The sequence below is a fragment of the Salvelinus alpinus genome, chromosome 9, assembly GCF_045679555.1.
Source record: "Salvelinus alpinus chromosome 9, SLU_Salpinus.1, whole genome shotgun sequence".
Taxonomy (NCBI): Eukaryota; Metazoa; Chordata; class Actinopteri; order Salmoniformes; family Salmonidae; genus Salvelinus; species Salvelinus alpinus.
In genome coordinates this window covers 58,034,901-58,060,969 of record NC_092094.1, presented here as the reverse complement: position 1 = coordinate 58,060,969, position 26,069 = coordinate 58,034,901, and the positions used below count along the sequence as shown (strand labels likewise).

The window sequence follows — 26,069 nt, the reverse complement described above, 5'->3', positions numbered from 1 at the left end:
AAAGAAACAAAAATTGCGTCCAGCTTGAGGGGGAGATGTGGTACCCCCCTACCTCCCTCCCCGATGGGACAGAGCTTGCGTGCCCTGACGACCCTCTCGTACCTGCCACCCCACATGAACTGAAACACAAGCCTCACTAAAGGCCTCCTCAGACAAGCCGGCAATGGGTAGATGTACGCCAAATACAAAAGAGACGGCAATACATCCACCTTGAGAACCAGGACTTTGCCTATAAAGGACAAAGACCTAGCCCTCCACATCGCTAGCTTCCTCTGTACCACTGCGATACCCATGTTCCAGTTCAGCGTCGCTGAGCCGGAGGTCTCAAAATGGACCCGAGTATCCTCAGAGCCCCGTTACAGAGAGATAACCCCCCGGGCACATCCGTCCTACCGCGCCATCTTCCGAAAAACTTGACGGAAGACTTTGCGTGATTCAGAACCGCTCCCGACGCTCGGGTGAAGTCCCCAATTATGGCAAGGGACCTTGTCAGGCACGAGTCCTTGCACAACAGCAAGGAAGTGTCGTCGGCGTACTGCGTCATCTTAACACGCAGCCCGCCACTTCCAGGGATCAACGAGCCCTCCACCCCTGTGTCTGCCCTAATGGCAGCCCCCAGAGGCTCCATGTACAGAACGAAGAGGAGAGCCGAGAGCGGGCACCCCTGCCTGACCCCAGACGAGAGGTCAAAAACGTCACCCAAGTGACTGTTTACACTAACTCGGCACCCCGCTCCGACATATAAAGTACGGATCCAACCTATAAACTTCTCCCCAAATCCTAACTTACCTAACACCCTGTAAAGAAAATATCTATTCACGCGATCAAAGGCTTTCGCCTGATCTAGCGCTGCTACCATTAAAGGCAACCCTCTATCTTCTACCCAAGCGATGGAGTCCCTGATCAACTGTAGGTTCCACCTGATAGAGCGGCCCTCTACCCCACACGTCTGATCCTCATGAACGACGTAGGGAAGGGCTGTGCGCAACCGATCCGCTAGGACCTTTGCAAGTTGTAGTCTACACACAGCATGGTCAAAGGCCGCCAGTTGCCAAGGTCTATGGCGTCCCCCTTCTTGTAAAGAAGTGACAGCACACTGACGGCCATTGATCCCCCCGGGACGCCCGTCTCGAGGATGGCCTTCAAGACTTCGAGGACCACCGGTCCGAGTATCCCCCAAAACTTGAGGTAAATCTCTGCCGGCAGCCCATCCATCCCAGGCACCTTCCCTTTTCCCATCCTCCTGAGAGCGCTCTCAACCTCTTCGAGGGAGATCTGAGCCTCCATCGCTTCTCTAAAATCCTCCGGCAATTGCCGGGACAAGTGTTCTAAAAACACACTTCCCTGCTCTACATCTACTTCCCTCTCCTTAAAGAACCCTCGGAAATGGTTAGTGGTCACCCTGACCATCTCCTCTGGCTCTCTAGCTACACTACCATTTTCTTCCCTAACCCCGTACATTACTTTCCTACTCTGTCTGGCCCTAACCGACTTAAAGAACATAGCGGAACAAGTCTCATTATGTTCTAAAAACCCACTATGCGCACGCTCCAGGAAAGCTCGAGCCTTTCGCTCCTGCAGCTCCCTGAGTTGTGCCTTCAGGGCAGTGGATCTCTCCCAGTCGACCGACCCGCCGAGGTTGCCTGCCTCGAGCTCGAGCAACCGTTGGATATGATCCACCTCCCTCCTTTCCTCCCTTTTTCTCCTCTTACAATATCCTATAATAAAGACCCTAATCCTTACCTTGACTAAGTCCCACCAATCTAACACCCCCTCGCACATGGACCGGAGGCCTTCAAGCCCCCGAAATACACCAATAAAGTCATTAACGAAAGCTTGCTCATCCAGCACATCCCGATCTAATTTCCAGTACCCCCTACCGAAGAGACAGACTGGAGAACTCACCTGCAGGAGCACCCCGTCGTGATCTGAAAAGAAAACAGGCAACAGCCGACCAGACAACTGACCCAAAGACCTGGATAGAAAAATATAATCAAGCCTCCGCTCAACCCCCCGGGAGTTGCGTCAAGTGGGACCAGCCAATGTCGGAGTAGTGTGCAGGCCTCCATCAACCAGACCATGGCAAGCCATTAGCCCGGTGATGGCGCCTGCACTGCTATCCCCCCAGCACCAACTGCCTATTTGTGACACACAGGGGCGTCAGACAGTCCACCATCTCCCTCCTGTCTGCCGCCACCTGTGGCCCGTACACCCCAACTAATCTATATCTACAATCCCTTAATGTGACATCCACCCCCAAAACCCTCCCTTGCATAACAACAAAAGTATCCTCAACCTTAACCTCCCTATTCCCAAATAATATCCCTACCCCCGAAGAGTGAACCCCCCCTATACCCCAAACTGATTCCCCCTTATCCCACTCCCTCTTAAACCTAACAACATCCCCCCATCCCTTAGGTGAACCTCCTGTAAAAAACTGAAATCAAACCCCACACCCTCTAAATAACTAAAAACCGCCCTTCTTTTAACCCTAGCCCTCAACCCCCTTACATTTAAACTAACAAAAGTAATTTTATCCATAATGAAAACATCAAACAAAACTACTCATAACAAAAACAAAAACAGGAGGCTCACCCGATGCTCCCCTGCTCCATGTCCTCCGTCAGGGATGCAAAAGTGATCCCCTTGTCCGATGAATACAGGTCTTCCTCAGTTGAGGCCCTCTGCTCGCACCCAACTACAGACACCCTGTTTCCCCCTTCCTCTATGTCATCTGCCCATGACGCCGGGAAAGGGTTGGGGATGGAGGTTTCCGGCTTCCCTGAACAGCCCTGCGACCCTCCATCCCCAGGAGGCAGAGAGAGAGTGGAAAGCGTCATGTCCATTTCCACTAGGGGTAAAGGGAGGGAAGAGTCCTGCGATTCCTGGGGAGCCACTTCAGCGGCAAAGTATTTTTCCCCCATCGGACGCTTGCCCGCCCTCTCCCCCAAGCCTCCCACCTCAATCTGCCCCTCATCCTTCCGCTTATTCCTCTTTTTCTTGCCGACTTTGTGTTGCTGCTCCGGCTCCGGTATTGCCCCCCCGACTGACAGTTCCTTTTCATCCTGCCCGGGCATGAGCAGCGCTTCGGATTCTGAGGCCCACTCCCCTGCCCTTAACCCCAACCCTGGAAGGTTATCCACCATCTCTGCCAGGGCCCCAAGCCCCTCCGCCTTATCAAGCGATGAGCCCATCTCCTCCAATCCGCCACCTGCCCTCTCCTCCGGCTGCTGGACATCTGACCCCTCACCTCCTTTCACCGACGGCCCGATTCCACCTCCTTCCTGGCACTTGTAGTGGGCGTTGGTGAGGATGGTCTCTCCTGCTCCTTCCTCTCTGGGTCCTTCACCCTAGAACCAGGGTCCTTTCTCTTCCGTTGTTCCCCCACAGAAACTCCTTCCTTCCTTCCTTCCTTCCTGCCGCTGCCTCGGCATATGACTGCCGACGAGACGGGCAGTCCCGGAACAGGTGCAGCTTACTACCACACCCGTGACAGTCCTTTGCCTCATGCTCCGCCGATTTGCAAAAACGGCACCTCCCCGTACTGCAGGCAGCCGTGACGTGCCCATACTCCCTACACTTTTTACAAAAAGGGGGTTGACGGGTGTAGAACAGCATCCCCCTGTCTGAGCCCAGTGAAAAAAACGCCGGGGGATGGAGGAAACTGTCAAAACCTCCCTGATCTGGCCTAAGGAGTACCTGGAACTGACGGCGGCCATTCCAGAACCCCAAAGAGTCCTTCACATATCTTGCCCCCGACGTTACATCACAAAAACGGTCCCCTTATGGCAATATCCGTTACGTGAGGATTGTACATTAATGGTCCTGAAATTGGTCATAGACAGACAAGTAACATTAAAAAAAGACAAGGGCCTCTCTCCAGCAGCCGCTTTGGCTCTGTCCATTATAATATCGCACATACCTTCTGTATGAAAAGTCACGTCATATGCTTCCTCCATAGCATTTCCCTGCAGACACATCACCTCCGGGACTTTGACTTTCAGGGCACCCATCAAAACAGTTCTTCCAAAGGTATCTCTTGGCAATCGTGTATCTTCTTCCTTCTTCCAAGCGAAACGAATAGTATTCTTTAGTCCAGTCCTGGGGACCGACCCTGCGCTGCTGTTGTTGGCCATCTCCTCAAGGAAAACCCCGTAATCCACGTTCTTACTGGGGAAAAGAACTGGATATCCCTCTTACACCCTCTTACGCCCTCCGGCCTTCGGCTTTTGACTCAGCGGGCTCTGGGGCACCTCAGTACCAAGATTGATCTGAGCCAAAAGGCCGAGAAGCGATAACCCACAAATGGACCCCTGCTACCGCCGGGCATCCGGGGGTCTCGGCAGGGTTTGGCAAAAGGTGGCTCCTCCTCCCCACCCACCCAACCTTTCCCTGGCGACAGACAGACAGACATGCGGGTGTTTTTTTTTTTTTTTAAGTCGCCAATGCGTCTTTAAGTCACTAGCTCTTTGAGCTCAATTGCCCTTAGCGACAACTTGGAGTGGAAAAATACACCGGTCAGCACGATTGAAGTCAAACGCATGAGCAAAAAGTCTCGTCGGTGGGTGGGCATCATCATCTCTGTCAATTTCTCTTGAAACAAGATATACCGGGCTCTGCCAGAAGCAAAGCCCATCCAAAAATACGTGGAACTCGTGAGTGTTCCCCTCCACGGAAGTCTTTAGTAAAAGGCGAAAGGCTTGTGCGTAATGAAGAGAAACCAGAGTCGTATGGAAGTCAGAGGTCGGGGCCCGAGACACACTCTGTGCACTCTAGGCCGGGAGCTCGCGGGTGGCCACCCAACCCACTCTGCCAACTTTTCCAGGGCTGTGTGTGGGTAAAAAGTCAGACAGACCGACAGACTAACTCTCTCACTCACTCACTATCCTGACCAACTTTTTTTTAAAGTAAAATGGCGGGAAACGGGGGAACCCACGAAGAGCGCTTCGCCCTACTTTCACTTTGGATGTTTTTTCTTTTTTCTTTCCTTTTCTTCTTCTGCCAACTGTTTACACTGGCTTTGTGTACTTTCTTTCCTTGACAACGGGAGAAATGTGTTGCACCGTTCCCGGAGGTACTGCAATACCGGGTCGATGCGTGGAGCGGACGGAGCAAGCCCCATTTCCGACTCCCTGTTCGAAAAATCCATTTAATATGTAGTCCCCCGATGGGGGACGTATCAGATATTAAACTGATAAGAACAGATTTTTTTTCTTTTTTAGAAAAAAATAATTTATTACGTTAAATACCATTTCATTTTTACAAAATCATATTTTAGCAATCAAAATCAAATAATGGCATTATTTTAAATCTATTTACAAAATGAATCAACAAACAAAAACCCTCAGGGGAGCATCATCCCTCCCCGTCATACCTAACCAATACCTTTCCCTATCTCCCTGTCCCTAATCTATACCCTTACATACCTAAATTAATCCCAGCCATAAACCCCCTTTCCACCTCTCCTGAGCAGCATGCTGCCCCCACTTCCTCTTCATCCTCCCCCTTAAATCTCCTTCCACCCTCCTCACTATCCCTTCCACCCCCCAATCTTTCCCTGTCTTTACCAAATTCTGCCTGGCTTCCCACAGCCCCCGTTTAAAGAGACTCATGAGAAGCCAGAGCAGAAATCTATCCCTATCCGTCCCCCTCGCTCTCCCTACACCTCTCTCTAATCTTGCCCATGTTAATACAAAATCACCTCTTACCCTACCTAACAACACCCGTGCCTTAGCCCAAACTACTCCGGCAAAGGCACAGTCCCAAAAAGCATGGCGCACAGTCTCCTCTCTGCCACAAGCAGATCTTGGACAGGTGGGGGATCGCGCCAAACTATGCCGATACATAATAGAACGTACCGGCAAGCACTTGTGGAGGCTCAACCAATTCAGGTCCTTGAGCCTGTTGTCCAGACCCCGCGCCTGTACTCCCTCCCAGACCACTTCCGAGATACTCCCTGCCCGTCTGACCTCCTCGTACAGGTGCCTGTGGTCTAAACCTACTCGGGCGACTTCAACCTCGGGGTGCGCACGCAGCCACCTGGCCGCATGGCCAAAGTGCCACGGCAGCTGTTCCGCCCGAGGACCCGTGTTAGACCACACCATTACGCTTCTCGCCTGATACGAGAAGAACACCCGCAGGAGATAACCGGATGGGTGTATCACTGGATGAGCAAGCTCCGTCAACAAGAACGAAACAAACAATGCATCCAGCTTGAGGGGGAAATGTGGTACCCCCCTACCTCCCTCCCCGATGGGACAGAGCATGCGTGCCCTGGCGACCCACTCGTACCTGCCACCCCACATGAACTGAAACACGAGCCTCACTAGAGGCCTCCTCAGACAAGCCGGCAATGGGTAGATGTACGCCAAATACAAAAGAGACGGCAATACATCCACCTTGAGAACCAAGACCTTGCCTAAAAAGGACAAAGACCTAGCCCTCCACATCGCTAGCTTCCTCTGTACCACTGCGATACCCCTGTTCCAGTTCAGCGTCGCTGAGCCGGAGGTCTCAAAATGGACCCCGAGAATCTTCAGGGCCCCGTTACAGAGAGACAACCCCCCAGGCACATCCGTCCTACCGCGCCATCTCCGAAATACTTAACGGAAGACTGCATGGTTAAGAACCGCTCCCGATGCTCGGGTGAAATCCCCAATAATGGCAAGGGACCTTGTCAGGCACGAGTCCTTGCACAACAGCAAGGAAGTGTCGTCGGCGTACTGCGTCATCTTAACACGCAGCCCGCCACTTCCAGGGATCAACAAGCCCTCCACCCCTGTGTCTGCCCTAATGGCAGCCCCCAGAGGCTCCATGTACAGAACGAAAAGGAGTGCCGAGAGCGGACACCCCTGCCTGACTCCAGACGAGATGTCAAAAACGTCACCCAAGTGACTGTTTACACTTACTCGGCACCCCGCTCCTACATATAAAGTACGGATCCATCCTATAAACTTCCCCCCAAATCCTAGTCTACCTAATGCCCTGAATAGAAACGATCTATTCACGCGATCAAAGGCTTTCGCCTGATCTAGCGCTGCTACCATTAAAGGCAGCCCTCTATCTTCAACCCAAGCGATGGAGTCCCTGATCAACTGTAGGTTCCATCTAATAGAGCGTCCCTCTACCCCGCACGTCTGATCCTCGTGGACGACGTAGGGAAGGGCTGTGCGCAAACGGTCCGCTAAGACCTTTGCAAGCAGCTTATAATCTACACACAGCATGGTCAATGGCCGCCAGTTGCCAAGGTCTGTTGCGTCCCCCTTCTTGTAAAGAAGTGACAGCACACCGACTACCATTGATCCCCCCGGGACACCCGTCTCAAGGATGGCCTTCAAGACTTCTAGTACCACCGGTCCAAGTATACCCCAAAACTTGAGGTAAAACTCGGCCGGTAGTCCATCCATCCCAGGCACCTTCCCTTTTCCCATCCTCCTGAGGGCGCTCTCAACCTCTTCGAGGGAGATCTGAGCCTCCATCGCTTCTCTAACGTCCTCCGGCAATCGCCGGGACAAGTGTTCTAAAAACACATTTCCCTGCTCTACATCTACATCCCTTTCTTTAAAAAACCCTCGGAAATGGTCAGTTGTCACCCTGACCATTTCCTCTGGTTTATTCACTACACTCCCATTTTCTTCCCTAACCCCATACATTATCTTCCTACTCTGTCTGCTCTTAACTGACTTAAAGAACATGGCGGAACAAGTCTCGTTGTGTTCTAAAAAGCCACTATGTGCACGCTCCAGGAAAGCTCGAGCCTTCTGCTCCTGCAGCTCCCTGAGCTGCGCCTTCAGGGCTGTGTATCTCTCCCAGTCAATCGACCCGCCGAGGTTGCCTGCCTCATACTCGAGTTCGATTAACCTTTGGATACGATCCACCTCCCTCCTTTCCTCCCTTTTTTTCCTCTTATTATATCCTATAATAAAGGCCCTAATCCTTACCTTTACTACATCCCACCACTCTAACACCCCCTCGCACATGGACCGGAGGCCTTCAAGCCCCCGAAACACCCCTGTAACGGCATTGACAAAAGCTTGCTCATCCAGTAGATCACGATCTAATTTCCAGTACCCCCTACTGAAGAGGCAGACTGGCGACCCCACCTGCAGGAGCACCCCGTCGTGATCCGAAAAGAAAACAGGCACCAGCCGCCCAGACAACTGACCCAAAGACCTGGATACAAAAATATAGTCGAGCCTCAGCGCAACCCCCCTGGAGTTGCGCCATGTAGGACCGGCCATTGTCGGAGTAGTGTGCAGGCCACCATCAACCAGACCATGGCAAGCCATTAGCCCGGTGATGGCCCCTGCACTACTATCCCCTCCTACCCCTAAATCTATATTAAAATCTCCCCCTATCACCAAGTGCCTATTTGTAACACACAGGGGCGTCAGACAGTCCACCATCTCCCTCCTGTCTGCCGCCACCTGTGGCCCATACACCACCACTAACCTATACCTACTATCCCTAAAAGTGATATCCACCCTCAAAACCCTCCCCTGCATCACAACAAAAGTACCCTCTAATTTTACTTCCCTATTCCCAAACAAAATCCCCACCCCCGTTGAATGAACCCCACCTATACCCCAAACTGACTCCCCCTTATCCCACTCCTAAACCTATCAACATCCCTCAGGTGAACCTCCTGTAAAAAACAAACATCAAAACCCACCCCTTCCAAAAAACTAAAAACCGCCCTCCTCTTAACAAAATCCCTCAAACCCCTTACATTTAAACTAAACAAATTAACAGACATATTCGTTAATAAAACAACATCTCAACCAAAAAAAACAAACCAACAAAAAAAAGCAGGAGACTCACCCGATGCTCCCCTGCTCCATTTCATTCGGCAGGGACGTCCTCTCCTCTCCTGACGCCCCCCCGCCCTCCATCTCCCAGGATGCAGGCAGTGTATTAGGATTTGGAGTGCCCTGCCTCCTGGTTTCCCCCCCATCACCCTCCCAACTTCCCTCCCTGTAGCCTTCTGGGCTGAGTATAGGGGATCCCATCTCCCCAAACATAATTTGAGATTCCCCCCCAGATGAAAACCCCTGAGCCCCCTCCCTTGACTCACTCTCCGCCATAGGACAAGGGGCTGAGGAAAACAGCGTGACCAAGGTGTCCCCCATCACTCGCTTAGCCTCCACCTCCACCACCCCTCTCCTTCTCACTGCCTATCGAGCTCCCCCTCCTCTTACCTTTCTTCTTTAATGTCTGAGGTAACTGGGAGACACCACGCTCCTTTTCCCTTCGCTCCTCCTCCATTTCCTCCCTTACTTCTATGATACTCAACAGGCTATCCCCCCACCCCTGCTCCCCCTCTTCCCCCTCCACAGGCCCCACCACCGACACCTCCTCCACCACCTCTCCCTCCATTGTTGCTCTTTCTTTTTCTTCCACTCCCTTTCTTCCTTTCGCCTCCTTTCATTCTTCTGCTCCCGATTCTTCTCTTGCCTTTCCTCCTCCTTCTGTCCCTCCTTCCTCTTCTTTCCGTTCATCCTTACCATATGGGCCCACACTCTGGGCCTGAGATGGCCTTCCTTCCCCTCCTCTTCTTCCTCCATCCCCTGCTCTTGCTCCCCCTCCAGCCGCCGACGCGTATGACCGCTGACGAGCCGGGCACTCCCGCCACAGGTGCTCTTTAGATCCACACCCGTGGCAAGCCTTCGGCTCGTCACAGTCCTTGGCCTCGTGCTCGCCAGATCCACAAAATCTACATCTTCTATTACTGCACGAGGCCAGGATGTGTCCATAGGCCATACAGCGCCTGCAAAATGGGGGCTGACGTGCATAGTACAATGTCCCCCTGTCAGCCCCAAGGGAGAACATAGCTGGGGGATGAAGGTACCCACCAATTCCCTTAGGGTCCTCTCTGAGGAGGGCCTGGAAGCTTCTCCTCCCGTTCCAAAAGCCCAAAGAATCCTTGAGGTGCCTTACTGAGGAGACATTATCCATATATCCCCCCAGAAAGGCCCTCACCTCTTCATCCTTAACGTAGGGGTTGTACATATTGACGGTTACAACCCGAAAACTGTTCCTCGCCAGGCTCTTCACCTCATACAGGCCCATTGGCCTTGTATCTCCCACAGCTCTCACTTTTTTTAGCATCTCATCGTGCTTGTTCTCGGTGTAGAAGGCCACATCAAATGTCCCATCCAGAGAGTTGCCTTGCAGGCAAAACATGTCTTTTACTGTCAGCTTCAGTATTCCAATAAGGATTGTTCTCCCAAACGTCTCCCTTCCAAATGGCTCCACATCCTTTTCCCTCCACGCAAAAAGCAGGGTATTTGCAAGTCCGATCCCCGGGACCGACCCATTCGACGACCTCTGCGCCATCTCTGCAAGGAGAATGACGCACTCAAAAATCCTCTCCTCTCCTCCCGCTTTCCTCCAGACAAAAGCAAAATAATAAAAAACAAGCAAAAATCCAAAAATGAAAATTGTCAAAACAAAAAAAATTCCTCCCTCCGGGCTTCCTTCGACCTTTTGACTCAGCGGGCTTTGGGGCACCTCGGTACCAAGCTTGATCTGAGCCAAAAGGCCGAGAAGCGATAACCCACAAATGGACCCCTGCACCCGCCGGGCACCCGGGGGTCTCGGCAGACTTTGGCGGTTTGGCAAAAGGTGGCTCCTCCTACCCACCCAAGCCCCAAGGCATTACTTTCCTCCCTTGCCCTATCCGTCTCCTTGAAAAAAACCCTCTCCCTCATCTCGCGTCCTAATTGTCTATCATACTTTTTAAGCTCCCACTCATATTCCCTTTCCCCCCATCTCCCCAACCTCCTTTTGTATATCTGCGTGCACCCTCGCAAATTCCCCTGCCTCCCATCCCACCAACGGCCCTCTCTCCCTCGCCCTTTCTAATACCTTCCCAAGGGTTATTCTTTTTATCTCCTCTTCCCTCACCTCTGCTGTCCTATCTGGTTTCTCCCCCCCCCCTCTATCCCCTTCTCCTTCCTTTTCTCTCCTTTTGCCTCCTTCCCCTCTGTCCCGACCACCTCTCCTTCCATCTCAACCTCCTCATCTTCTGCCCCAGCCACCTCTCCTTTTCTCCTGGCTCCCTCTCCTTCTGTCCTGACCACCTTTCCTTCTGTCCCGGCCCTACCATCCTTCTCCCCCGACAAACCCTTCTCCCTAATCTCCTTCTCAAACGCCGTCAACACCCTCTCATATTCCCCTGCCCTCCAGCACTTCACCGGCCCCTTTACCCTTATCCTCTCCTTCAGCATTCCTAAGAGCACCTGTTTCTGTCCCATGTCCAACTCCTCCACCTCTTCTTCATTCCCCTCCTTTCCCTCTGTCCCAGCCACCTCTCCTTCTGTCCCGGCCCTCTTCTCCTCTTTCTCCTCTTCTTTCTCCGGCTCCTTCGGTGCATTTCTGTTAGTGGAATTCAATAATTCCTCTAATATACTCATTAATTAAATTCAATCTGTCTATTTATAAGAATTTGTAAGATACTTATTAACATAAAATAGACAGGATACAGTCTTATTAAAATTAGATAATAGTGTTTATTCTCGGAGCACGCTGCCATTTGATCATAAACACAGGTTTATATACAAGATATGACGTCATAGGTTACAGAATGAGTCTCATTGTCCTGACAAATAGAAAACAGGTTCAAAAGTTCATTCTAACCTCAGGGCACTCACATGAAACACCATATAATCATTTATCCTGAAGGCTCACTATAATTGATTACCACTTTAGCAGACAACTCAAGATAATGGAAGACCTAAAAAGTTTATCTAAACACCTCAGGGCTAAGTTGGGTCAGTTCAACCATAGTTTAACGACCCTTTCTACTTATTTTATGACCCACAACACAAATCTCTTTTCCCCAGGCATGCAGAGTTCAATTAGTTATAGTTTTATCTAAAGTTAGAATTTGTTTTAACTATTTATTAACAAAATTCCTAACAATCCACCCTAAATAACAAAACAATTCATAGCTACATATCAAAAATCATATAGAAACATAAATGTTATACAAGAATAAAACCAAACCAATATATGTATTTACACTCCATCAACATCAATGACTGTTCTAACTTATATCAGAATTATAACACTTCTATTAGGATTTTCGTTACAATCTTCATTAAAGAAACAGTCTATACATTGAAACATGTTGTCACGACTTCAACCGAGGCAGGCTCTCCTTCCCGTTCGGGTGGCGCTCGGCGGTCGTCGTCACCGGCCTACTAGCTGCTACTGACTCTTTTTCCTCCCCCTCCTTATGTGTTTATGGTTATCACCTGGTTTGAGGGAATTAGCAATCAGGGTGGCTTTATTAGTCAGCCAGCCTGACTGCTTCTTTGTGCGGGATTGTTCGTCTTTCTTTGGATTTCGGGAGTGGTTCGTGTGTGTGTACTGGTTTTGTCTTCATGTTGGAAGACAGGTGTTTATTTGACACCCAGTAGTCCGGTTTGGACATTGTTTGTGTACGAGTTGGGTATTAAACTCAACCTATTGAAGCTCTGCTGTTCCTGCGTCTGATTCCACAAACACCCCGACACCTAGAGCGTTACAGAATCCCGCACCGTTCATGGAGTCAGCAGGAGCAGCAGCTAACCCTCTCCCATCGATGGAGGAACGGGTTCTCCACCACACCACCGTCCTCCATCGGATCGGATCCGCCATGGATCAAATGATGGAGAGAATGGAGCGATGGGAGAGGAGTGGGCTCCTCTCTCCACCTTCGGCTCCCCCTCCCCAGGATTCTCCATCCCCCGGCTCCAGCGCGCTCCGTCTTACGCTCCCGAGGGATTATGATGGAACAGCGGCAGGTTGTCAGGGGTTTTTACTCCAACTGGAGCTATACCTGGCCACTGTTCGCCCCACTCCCTCGGGAGCGGAGAGGGTGAGTGTCCTCGTCTCCTGCCTAACGGGTCCTGCTCTGGAGTGGGCCAACGCAGTCTGGAATGGCCCGGACTCCGTGAAGGAGCACTACCCGGAGTTTACCCGTCGTTTTCGTGCCGTGTTCGACCACCCCACAGACGGCCGAGCGGCGGGTGAGAGACTATTTCATATAAGGCAGGAGAGGAGGAGCGCACAGGATTTCGCGCTGGAGTTCCGGACCTTGGCCGCGGGATCAGGGTGGAACGACAGGGCCCTTATTGACCACTACCGGTGTAGTCTCCGGGAGGACGCCCGTAGGGAGCTAGCGTGTCGGGACATCGCTCTGTCGTTGGATGAGCTCATCGACATGTCCATCCGACTGGACAATCTGCTGGCTGCCCGCGGGCGTTCGGAGAGGGTCCTGTGCGTTCCACCACCCAGCGCCCCGGCTCCCATCCCGATGGAGTTGGGAGGGGCCGCGCCTAGGGGTATCGGAGGACGAGGCCTCCCCTGCACCAACTGTGGTCGGAGAGGACACACGGCCGATCGGTGCTGGGGGGGTCTGTCTGGGAGTCGAGATGTCAGGCGGGACGCTTCTCGATCACCCCAGGTGAGTCAGCACCAAACTCACTCAGAACCTCCTGTCGGTCACATGTTTGTCTCAATTTTTTTCCTTGATTTTTTCCCCTCTTCTCAGCATAGGGCACTAGTCGATTCAGGTGCAGCTGGGAACTTTATGGATCGCGGACTCGCCCGAGAGTTGGGCGTTCCGCTTGTGCCGATAGATTCTCCCTTCCCCGTGCACTCCCTAGATAGCCGGCCATTAGGGTCAGGGGTGGTCAGGGAGGCCACAGTTCCCCTGGACATGGTGACGCAGGGGAATCATAGGGAACTTATCAGTCTATATATTATCGATTCGCCTGCGTTTCCAGTGGTGCTGGGTATTCCCTGGCTGGCCCGGCACAATCCCAATATTTCGTGGAGACAGGGGGTTCTCCAGGGGTGGTCAGAGGAGTGTTCTGGAAGGTGTCTGGGAGTTTCCATTGGTGCCACGTCGGTGGAGAGTCCAGACCAGGGTTCCACGGTGCGCATTCCCCCCGAGTATGCCGATTTGGCAATCGCTTTCTGTAAAAAGAAAGCGACGAAATTACCACCACATCGACCGGGTAGGGATTGTGCGATAGATCTCCAGGTTAACGCTGCGCTTCCTAAGAGTCACGTGTACCCTTTGTCCCAAGAGGAGACGTTGGCTATGGAGACATATGTCACGGAATCTCTGGGACAGGGGTACATTCGGCCCTCCATCTCACCCGTCTCCTCGAGTTTCTTTTTTGTGAAGAAAAAGGAGGGAGGTTTGCGTCCGTGTATTGATTATAGAGGTCTAAATGCCATCACGGTGGGGTTTAGCTACCTCTCATCGCTTCGGCGGTGGAATCATTTCACGGAGCGCAGTTCTTTACAAAACTGGACCTCAGGAGCGCGTACAGCCTGGTGCGTATTCGGGAGGGAGACGAGTGGAAAACCGCATTTAGTACCACATCGGGCCACTATGAGTACTGCGTCATGCCGTATGGGTTAAAGAATGCTCCAGCCGTGTTCCAATCCTTTGTAGACGACATTCTCAGGGACCTGCACGGGCAGGGGGTAGTTGTGTATATCGATGACATTCTGATCTACTCAACTACTCACGCCGCGCATGTATCTCTAGTGCGCAAAGTGCTTGGCAGACTGCTGGAGCATGACTTATACGTCAAGGCTGAGAAGTGTGTGTTTTCCAAACAAGCCGTCTCCTTCCTGGGTTATCGCATTTCCACCTCGGGGGTGGTGGTGGAGAGTGACCGCATAAAGGCCGTGCGTAATTGGCCGACTCCGACCACGGTAAAAGAGGTGCAGCGGTTTTTGGGTTTTGCCAACTACTACCGGAGATTTATCCGGGGTTTTGGTCAGGTAGCGGCTCCCATTACCTCACTGCTGAGGGGGGGTCCGGTGAGGTTGCGGTGGTCAGCGCCGGCGGACGGAGCTTTCAACAGGTTGAAGGTTCTGTTCACGGAGGCTCCCGTGTTGGCGCATCCGGATCCCTCTTTAGCATTCATAGTGGAGGTGGACGCTTCCGAGGCTGGGGTGGGTGCCGTGCTATCACAGCGCTCGGGTGCGCCACCAAAACTCCGCCCCTGCGCTTTCTTCTCTAGTAAGCTCAGTGCAGCGGAGCGTAACTATGATGTGGGGGATCGGGAGTTGTTAGCGGTGGTCAGGGCTCTGAAGGTGTGGAGACACTGGCTTGAGGGGGCTAAGCACCCTTTTCTCATCTGGACCGACCACCAGAATCTGGAGTATATTCGGGCAGCTAGGAGACTGAACCCACGTCAGGCAAGGTGGGCCATGTTTTTCACCCGGTTTAGGTACAGGTTGTCCTATAGACCCGGTTCAAAAAACGTAAAGGCAGACGCACTGTCCCGTCTTTACGACACGGAGGAGAGGACCACTGAACCCACTCCCATCATCCCCGCCTCGAGGCTGATCGCGCCAGTGGTATGGGAGGTGGACTCGGACATCGAGCGGGCGCTACGGGCGGAACCCGCGCCTCCTCAGTGTCCGGCGGGCCGTAAGTACGTACCGCTTGGTGTTCGGGACCGCCTTATTCGGTGGGCTCATGTCCTACCCTCCTCGGGTCACCCTGGGGTGACAAGGACTGTGGGGAGCCTTCGGGGGAGGTATTGGTGGCCTACCTTAGCTCGAGACGTTAGGGTTTATGTCTCCTCCTGTTCGGTATGCGCTCAGAGTAAGGCTCCTAGGCACCTTCCTCGAGGGAAGTTGCAACCCCTCCCCGTTCCACAACGGCCATGGTCTCATCTGTCTGTAGACTTCCTGACCGATCTGCCTCCCTCTCAGGGAAACACTACGGTTCTGGTAATTGTGGATCGGTTTTCTAAGTCCTGCCGTCTCCTCCCGTTGCCCGGTATCCCTACTGCCCTACAGACTGCGGAGGCCTTATTCACTCACGTCTTCCGGCACTACGGGGTGCCGGAGGATATTGTTTCTGATCGGGGCCCCCAGTTCACGTCCCGAGTGTGGAGGGCGTTCATGGAGCGTCTGGGGGTCACGGTCAGCCTGACTTCCGGGTATCACCCCGAGAGTAATGGGCAGGTGGAGAGAGTGAACCAGGAGGTGGGTAGGTTTCTGCGGTCGTATTGTCAGGACCGGCCAGGGGAGTGGGCGAGATACATTCCCTGGGCTGAGATGGCCCAGAACTCACTACGCCACTCCTCTACTAATGTGTCCCCCTTTCAGTGTGTGTTGGGGTACCAGCCGGTCCTGGCACCATGGCATCCGAGCCAGACCGAGGCTCCTGCGGTGGAGGAGTGGGTACAGCGCTCCAAGGAGACCTGGAGGGCCGTCCGGGAGTCCCTTCAACAAGCTACTGGAAGGCAGAAGAGGAGCGCTGACCGCCACCGCAGTGAGGCCCCCGTGTTTGTACCGGGGGAAAGGGTCTGGCTCTCGACCCGAAACCTACCCCTCCGCTTGCCCTGCCGGAAGCTGAGGCCGCAGTGTGTAGGGCCATTCAAAGTCCTGAGGAGAATAAACGAGGTGTGTTATCGATTAAAACTCCCTTCCTATTATCGTATTAACCCCTCGTTTCATGTGTCTCTCCTCAGGCCGGTGGTAGCTGGTCCCCTGCAGGACGGTGAGGTACCGGAGGTCCCTCCTCCCCCTCTGGACATCGAGGGGTCCCCGGCGTACACGATACGGGCCATTCTGGACTCGAGACGCCGGGCGAGGGGCCTACAGTACCTCGTGGACTGGGAGGGGTACGGTCCGGAGGAGAGGTGCTGGGTACCGGTGGAGGACATGTTGGATCCATCTATGGTAAAGGATTTCCATCGCCTCCATCCGGAGCGCCCTGCGCCTCGTCCTCCGGGTCGACCTCGAGGCCGGTGTCGGCGCGCTGCGGGAGCCGCGCGTCAGAGGGGGGGTACTGTCACGACTTCAACCGAGGCAGGCTCTCCTTCCCGTTCGGGTGGCGCTCGGCGGTCGTCGTCACCGGCCTACTAGCTGCTACTGACTCTTTTTCCTCCCCCTCCTTATGTGTTTATGGTTATCACCTGGTTTGAGGGAATTAGCAATCAGGGTGGCTTTATTAGTCAGCCAGCCTGACTGCTTCTTTGTGCGGGATTGTTCGTCTGTTTCTTTGGATTTCGGGAGTGGTTCGTGTGTGTGTACTGGTTTTGTCTTCATGTTGGAAGACAGGTGTTTATTTGACACCCAGTAGTCCGGTTTGGACATTGTTTGTGTACGAGTTGGGTATTAAACTCAACCTATTGAAGCTCTGCTGTTCCTGCGTCTGATTCCACAAACACCCCGACACCTAGAGCGTTACACATGTAACCGTCTAAATTCTCTAAACATCAAATACAGTCTCGTCCAATCTCGGTTCCTCATAATTAAAAGATCCGGCCCCATACATTCATCCTTCCACTGGTCAGAGCTTAGAATTGATCCGTACTTCATCATCTGTTGTGTCATTGATTTCTCCAGATTCCTGGAAATGAGAACTTTCACACACGGAATCAAATCACACCCGCACAAAACTAACACAGTCACACAGGTGAAGGTAGCCCATAACACAGTAATCATGACATTTTTCCATTTCCCAAACATACTGTCAAACCAATTAGTCAGAGAATTATCCACCCCTGAGGTCACTGCCAACTCGTGAGCTAGGGTGGTTAAACCTGCCAAGGCCTTGGTCACTGATCCATCCGGAGCTGTGTTACTTGGGATAAACGTACAGCACATCGACCCGAATAACACACAAACCCCACCCTTTTCTGCCTATAACATATCTAACGCGATTCTATTCTTTTCTGCCAAGCCATTCATTACATCTCTGGTATAATTAATCTAGTCCACATTCTTATTGAGAGTGGACCACTAGAAAATACTTGACTCTAATCCTGCTAAGATCTAATTCCTCGCTTTGAATAGGATCTGAGTAAGGGTAAAGAGCATGCCTAACTGCACTAGTGCATAACTACCTTTCCAATTGGTAGGCAGATTAGGTCACAGCTTCATACCTCCACACTCTAAACCTTTTCATCTGCCAGTCAGGTCCCTCATTGTCTTCTCGGTTGTAACATACTCAGTCCTATTGCATGTACTGACTTCCCCTACTTCCCATCCGTGTGTTATGTAGCGATCCATAAAATCCTGTCACTGTGAATGAGAAAATCTGGATGTAATCGGCACCTGGGGACACATATCACAGATCAATGCAACTGTCATAGTTCAGCTTCCTGCCCTCTTGAACCGCTTTATCATACAGGCCATTCCATGGGTGTAGCAATTCCATCAAATGGAAAGGAAATGGTTATGAACTGAGATTTTGCTGAGGCATGCCTAGCATTATTCTTTCGCCACAGATCTGGCTTTATATTGAAACAATTCTAACCATAGGTTAAAATCCCCATAACAGTTTCCACCTCAATCACTTCCTTAAAATCTTTCATCTGAACCATCCACATCGGCCCTTGGCTCTGGACAACTCTACGGTCAGTATCTGCTTTGTCTGGGGCTCTGCTTGTATTCTGGCTGACTATCATCTGCTCTAACTTCTCGTACTCGGAATGGCACTAGGTTGTCAACTGAAACCCTTACTTTCACTACTCTCCATCTTCCATACTGGGTATGTAGATTTATGTAGCCCTCATGATGTGAGCTATAACCTGTTTCCATGAGCTACACAGGAACTTTCATAGATGCCTTCCACAATGGCTGCTCTTAGTCCTAAACTTCCAAGGAGTCAGAGGCCCCATTTGGTCTACATAGAACTCCACAGAGACATCCTTCCCAATCTCTACTCTAACTTCCTGTCAATCCAGATCAAGTGATCTCTTATGCTTGGTTAATACAAAATCCTCATTGTCTAACTATGTGTCAATATTACCCTCTGGCCTTCTTGGGGTTCATGGTGTATCAGGAATATGGCTCCCACAACCAGACAGCTCAGGATGGACCGCCCACCTATAAAGCCCCACCCTCTCCCAGAGAAAACATCATCAGCAAGAAGCCAGACACACCTTCACTTCTATGAACAAACACAGGAATGGAATGACGGGAAAAGGAAATCTTCATCCGAGAGATGGCCCCCGGAATTCTGTTAATTCCAGTTCTCCTCTCGGACACTGTGCTTGTTCGACAGTGTCAATGTGTCTTACCCTCCCGCAGTGTGATATGAATCCGGGTAGCTCTTTCAGCTAGCTGTTACCAGGAGTCCTTGGTATGGTCCCCCCAACAGGCCTCAGGGACTGGATTGAGTGACTTCACCTGTAATTCACCTGTAGTGCATAAAATCTTGGACATACAGGTTTGGTTAAACAAACAACCTTTTCATGTAATTAACAATACTTCTTTCTATTTCTATATCTGCTTGTTTAGCTAGATTTTTTTTATTTATTAGTTTATCATCCAATAGGCCACATCCTATCCTAGACCACAACTTACCCATCCCCCCTTTGTTACCTGGCTCTGCCAGGTAACAACCTTGCCTAACCTAACCAATGACTTAGGTAAAATTTATGTAAATTATCCTTATGTCTGACATTGTCATGTAGGAACGCCCCTTTCATTCGCCACATGTCCAATTCTCCCTTGGGCGTCCATTCATATCTATCCTTTTCCAATTCTCTGTCAAGTGACTTATCTACTTTAAAAGGTATCTGTGCTGCTTATATATGTTCTTAAATATATATATATTTATTGATTTAAACCGTATCCCTCTTCTCACCATCTTATTTCACAGCCTACCTTGCTCATGTCCTGGTCCCCCCTCTCCACTCTGCTCTCAAACCTTCAAGATCTCAACAGTGCGTGGCAGACCCCTCTGTCTGCCCTTTTCACATAATAGTCAATAACAACTATGTGTTCCATCCAAATATTAACTAAGTCCCTCACTGCTTTGGCTTTGTCTAAAATCATGGATAAAAAAAAAAAAACATGTCTTATAGTGTCAATCTCTAAAGTCCTTACATAACCTTAATCAACCTATCAATAATCCTAAATCATCACATATGCCATATACCCCTGTCAATTTTAATACTATTTAAATAAAAATCTTCTAATGGCCAAAACAAATGGTAACCATATCACATCCCTTCTTTACTAATAAGCTCTCTCCCCCAGGAGTCCACTGTTTTTTATTAAATAATAACATTAAACTCAGTCCCATAAATAATTAATATATGTTTTACAGTGTGGATACCTTATCCACAGTAAATTACCACTCCTAAGAACTAAAACTTATTTATTCTCATAAATAATTTTAATGCTTATGAATTTTCCTGCCATATTGGCTTAAAATATCTCCTGCCCAAACCTAAATGTATCATATCTTCCCTCATTTATTATTGACGACAAAGGAGATTTTTCCTGTTGTAATACCAAATCAATAATAGCCAATTAATGTACCTCAAAACTAGTATCCCAAATGACCACAAATGCATTATCTTCATGGCCCTCCCCTGAAGCTGATCAGACCTCAAGAGACAGCCATGATAAAGGTCAAAGGTTATACCACCCCTGTATACCATGTTCCTAGACATTTTAAAGAACCCTTTATCCTTTAAATCAAAAAAATTCACTTGTGTAATTAAAACTCAGAAAATAAAAACTCAGAAAACTCCATATGAGCATGCCCCTTTAAAATTCCTTTGCAGTAAAACAAATAGTCCTAACAAATGTTTTATGTGTGTATATTTGCAAACCTTAATGAAAAAACAAAAACCTTTCAGGCCCTTTCCAATTTGGTCGTTTATGGCCTCAATCTCACTCCTCAATCTCTCCCCAAGATAATAGTCGAAGGAAACATTCAAGAAGACAATAAAACTCGCACTCTCCCAGGAAAAACACAAAGCGCCTAACTAGCATTCACTGTGCTACATCGATTCAGAAACTCAAAAGTGAACTATTAACCAAACCTAATGATAATTTCCAATTTACCTCAAATCATTAATCATAAGTTTTAAACAACGTCCATGTATATGCCTACTTAAGTGAACATGCTAGCCTTAGATGCAATTAACCTGATATTTATTATCTAACCGTATTACTTTTTTCCTCTGTCGCAAATGTCGTACATTTCTCAGTGTAAGAAATCAGTAATTTAATCCCAGGTATTTAATAAAAATGTAAAACGTATTTTCCCATGGCTCCTTCAACTTACATATTTTAGATAACTTCCATCCGTCCCGGAAGAAGGAATCCTACTTAAACACACCAGAATACAATGTTTATAATCAATAACCATCAGAATCCATTATTACTATGTTTTACGATTCAGACATTCAGATCTCCCTTCACACAGGTGAATATAGTCCAATAAACACCATAACTCAATGATGCCCACCTAGCGAATCTGTTTCTAGTTTTTAGCATCTTTCCTAACTACCCTGACGATTTACAGCTACTTTTAAAAATGTATCTGGAAATGTTTATTAACTTCTGAAAAGTGACTCAAAACCATAATGGACGCATTTCCCTTCTAAATGTCACAAACACTTTTCTCTGCCACACCCCAGTCACAACATCATTGCCGTGGCGACAAAAGTGCCTTGTGAGTGATGTCATCAACAGGCGCTCAACCCAGACCCAAGCCGCAACGACTTTCAATGAATTGTAAATAATTGTTGGCTGTCTGCAGCAACAGTAGTACGGGTTCGATAAACCAAACCTAATTTATCACATCTGTTGAATCAGAACTTACAACATCTCTCAATCAAAATTGTACTGCCAGAAGTACAGAAAAGAGTGTACCTGAACAACGGTCAAACCAATTTAAATAACTTTATTGTTTATCAAACGTAATGTTGCAGTTTTACGTTATTCCATAACGAACCTCTAACAACTTACTCTGAAAATTAGTAGCCTACAGAGCAACTAACTCTCTTCCTTACTCACACCTAAATCACTGTCAACTTTACATATTCCATTCCTTTTTCCCAATGGGCAAAAATATATATAACCCCTCTCATTTCCACTTTTTTCCCTACCCCTATCGTAAGCTTAAAAACCAAACTTTATAACTTCCTCTTCTCTTTGCTCTTCACACTTATGAAATGTATCCTATTTCTTTAAAAATAACACACGCAGCGCCAAAATTATAACATATGTCAGTCAATCTATAAGAATGAAAACATTTCGGTTTAGAATTTCTTTAATTTAGGCAACTGTCTCTTCCTTGATTCAGAATTTTAATTACGACTATATTCCCAATACATTATTCAAACATATAATTTAGGCAACAGACATCGTCTTGCATCGAAATTCGCTTCGTTATTATTTTAAGTGGATTTAAGAAATCCACTCGAAGGACCAATTGTTAGTGGAATTCAATAATTCCTCTAATATACTCATTAATTAAATTCAATCTGTCTATTTATAAGAATTTGTAAGATACTTATTAACATAAAATAGACAGGATACAGTCTTATTAAAATTAGATAATAGTGTTTATTCTCGGAGCACGCTGCCATTTGATCATAAACACAGGTTTATATACAAGATATGACGTCATAGGTTACAGAATGAGTCTCATTGTCCTGACAAATAGAAAACAGGTTCAAAAGTTCATTCTAACCTCACAGGGCACTCACATGAAACACCATATAATCATTTATCCTGAAGGCTCACTATAATTGATTACCACTTTAGCAGACAACTCAAGATAATGGAAGACCTAAAAAGTTTATCTAAACACCTCAGGGCTAAGTTGGGTCAGTTCAACCATAGTTTAACGACCCTTTCTGCTTATTTTATGACCCACAACACAAATCTCTTTTCCCCAGGCATGCAGAGTTCAATTAGTTATAGTTTTATCTAAAGCTAGAATTTGTTTTAACTATTTATTAACAAAATTCCTAACAATTTCTTCCCCCTATGCAACCACCTTCTTCCTTCTCCTCTCCTCTTCTACCCCCATCCCCCGCTCTCGCTCCCCCCCCCAGCTGCAGACGCGTATGACCTCTGCCTAGCCGGGCAGTCCCGCCACAGGTGCGCTACTGAGCCACACCCATGACATGCCTGGACAGGGTATCCTGTGTACCACCGAGCCACACCCGTGGCACGCCTTAGGCCTTAGGCTCACTACAATCCTTCGCCTCATGCTCTACAGACCCACAAAATCTGCACCTCCTTGTGCTACACGAGGCGAAGATGTGGCCATAGGCCATACATCGCCTGCAAAACGGGGGCTGACGTGCATAAAACAACGTCCCCCTGTCAGCCCCCAGGGAGAACATTGCCGGAGGATGGAGGTAACCACCCTGTCCCTTTGGATCCTCCCTGAGGAGGGCCTGGAATCCTCTCTTCCCTGTCCAGAAACCCAAGGAGTCTCTGAGGAGCTTGGCTGAGGATACCCTGTCCATAAACCTCCCCAGAAATGCCCTCACCTCCTCGTCCTTTACATGAGGATTGTACATTGTCACCGTCACCACCCTGAAACTATTCTTCGCCAAGCTCGTAACTTCATACATGCACATCGGCCTCTCTTCTTTCAGTTCCTTCACCTTCTTCATGATTTCATCATGCTTCTTTTCAGTAAAGAATGTTACGTCCTGCGCTCTCTCTATCGGGTTATCCTGGAAACAGAGGACATCCCCCACCGTCAACTTCAGGGCTCCCATCAGTAATGTTCTTGCAAAAGTCTCTCTCCCGACTTGCTCAACCTCCTTATGCCTCCATGCAAAACGCACCGTGTTGGCCAATCCAATCCCCGGAGTCTCCCTTTTCTCCATATTTTCCATACCAACTATCTTCCAAAAATGCAGAACACCAAAAAACAATACATTTTCCTCCCTCCGGGCTTCCTTCGACCTTTTGACTCAGCGGGCTTTGGGGCACCTCGGTACCAAGCTTGATCTGAGCCAAAAGGCCGAGAAGCGATAACCCACAAATGGACCCCTGCACCCGCCGGCAGACTTTGGCGGTTTGGCTCTCGCTCCCCCCCGGCTGCAGACGCGTATGACCTCTGCCTAGCCGGGCAGTCCCTCCACAGGTGTGCCACCGATCCACACCCGTGGCACGCCTTAGGCTCACCACAGTCCTTCGCCTCGTGCTCTACAGACCCACAAAATCTGCACTTCCCTGTGCTACACGAGGCGAGGATGTGGCCATAGGCCATACATCGCCTGCAAAAAGGAGGCTGAAGGGCATAATATACCGTCCCCCTGTCAGCCCCCAGGGAGAACATAGCTGGGGGATGGAGGTAGCCTCCCAGACCCTTTGAGTCTTCCCTCAGGAGCGGCTGATAACTTCTCCTCCCATTCCAGAACCAAGGGAGTCTTTAAGGTGCCTTGCTGATGAAATGTTATCCATATATCGGCCAAGAAAAACCCTCACCTCCTCGTCCTTAACATGTGGGTTATACATATATTAATAGTCACCACCCTGAAGTTGTTCTTCGCCAAACTTGTAACTTCATAGAAACTCATGGGCCTTGCCTTCTCAACCTCTCTCACTTTCTGCAGGATCTCCTCATGCTTTTCCTCCGTATAAAAGGTGACATCAAAAGCTCCCTCCAAAGGGTTTCCCTGGAGGCACAAAACATCTCCTACCGTCAGCTTAAGCACCCCCATAAGCAGGGTCCTCCCAAAACTCTCCCTCCCCAACGGCTCCATGTCCTTTTCCCTCCATGCAAAACGCACTGTATTTGCAATTCCAATCCCAGGGATCGACTTAGATGTTGACTTTCGTGCCATCTCTTCCTCGAGAATGGCTCACTCTGTATTGCTCCGGCTCTCTACACTAAGAAAGTAGAAAACAAAATTTAACCAAAAAATTATTCCCTCCAAAACCAAACCTTTTACCGCCCTCTTATCTCCGACCTTCTGACTCAGCGAGCTCTGGGGCACCTCGGTACCAAGCTTGATCTGAGCCAAAAGGCCGAGAAGCGATAACCCACAAATGGACCCCTGCACCCGCCGGGCGCCCGGGGGTCTCGGCAGACTTTGGCGGTTTGGCAAAAGGTGGCTCCTCCTCACCCACCCACCCACCTTTCCCTGGCGACAGACAGACAGGACAGACGGGTGTTTTTTTTTTTTTAAGTCGCCAATGCGTCTAAGTCACTAGCTCTTTGAACTCAATTGCCCTTAGCGACAACTTGGAGTGGAAAAATACACCGGTCAGCACGATTGAAGTCAAACGCATGAGCAAAAAGTCTCGTCGGTGGGTGGGCATCATCATCTCTGTCAATTTCTCTTGAAACAAGATATACCGGGCTCTGCCAGAAGCAAAGCCCATCCAAAAATACTTTGAACTCATAAGTGTTCCTCTCCACGGAAGTCTTTAGTAAAAGGCGAAAGGCTTGTGCGTAATGAAGAGAAACCAGAGGTCGGGGCCCGAGACACACTCTGTGCACTACTAGGCTGGGATCTCGCGGGTGGGTGGTCACCCAACCCACTCTGCCAACTTTTCCAGGGCTGTGTGTGGGTAAAAAGTCACAGACAGACCGACAGACCGACCCACTCACTCACTATCCTGACCAACGTTTTTATTTATTTTTTATTTTTTTTAAAGTAAAATGGCGGGAAACGGGGGAACCCACGAAGAGCGCTTCGCCCTACTTTCACTTTGGATGTTTTTTCTTTCCTTTTCTTCCTCTGCCAGCTGTTTACACAGCTTTGTGTATTTTCTTTCCTTGACAACGGGAGAAATGTGTTGCACCGTTCCCGGAGGTACTGCAATACCGGGTCGATGCGTGGAGCGGACGGAGCAAGCCCCATTTCCGACTCCCTGTTCGAAAAATCCATTTAATATGTAGTCCCCCGATGGGGGACGTATCAGATATTAAACTGATAAGAACAGATTTTTTTTTTTTATAAAATATATTTATTACCTTCAAATCCAAACAAAATATTCCAATCTTACATAATTTTAAATTATATATCTTCTCTAAACATCAACAACAACAAAAAATCCTCCTCAAAACCTACTAAACAATATCCAAAACCAAAAACAATAATCCGGGGAGTATCTTCCCTCCCCCTCTCACCTATAAACTACACCTAAACACCCCATTCCCAATCAAAAAATCACCCAAGTCCATCTCCCGGCGCCTGCCCCACACTCATGTCCATCTCCTCACCCAGACTACTGACCGGGGACCCCACGTCCCCATACAGGTAACCTGTGCCTCCCTCCATCGCCCAGCCCAGTGCCATCACCGGGAGGTCCAGCTCCTC

The 26,069-nt window shown here is 49.5% G+C and overlaps 2 non-coding genes and 2 pseudogenes across 2 annotated transcripts; all 4 read right to left on the bottom strand.

Moving 5' to 3' along the window:
* Positions 1-4,612: 4,612 nt before the first annotated feature.
* Positions 4,613-4,729, bottom strand: LOC139531153 (U5 spliceosomal RNA). Its single transcript, XR_011666260.1, has one exon. It is a non-coding gene; the product is annotated as a U5 spliceosomal RNA (small nuclear RNA).
* A 323-nt stretch (positions 4,730-5,052) lies between these two features.
* On the bottom strand, positions 5,053-5,233 carry LOC139531052 (U2 spliceosomal RNA; annotated as a pseudogene).
* A 19,871-nt stretch (positions 5,234-25,104) lies between these two features.
* On the bottom strand, positions 25,105-25,221 carry LOC139531152 (U5 spliceosomal RNA). The gene has a single exon (XR_011666259.1). It is a non-coding gene; the product is annotated as a U5 spliceosomal RNA (small nuclear RNA).
* Positions 25,222-25,540: 319 nt separating this feature from the next.
* LOC139531054 (U2 spliceosomal RNA) lies at positions 25,541-25,716 on the bottom strand (annotated as a pseudogene).
* Between the last annotated feature and the right edge of the window lie 353 nt (positions 25,717-26,069).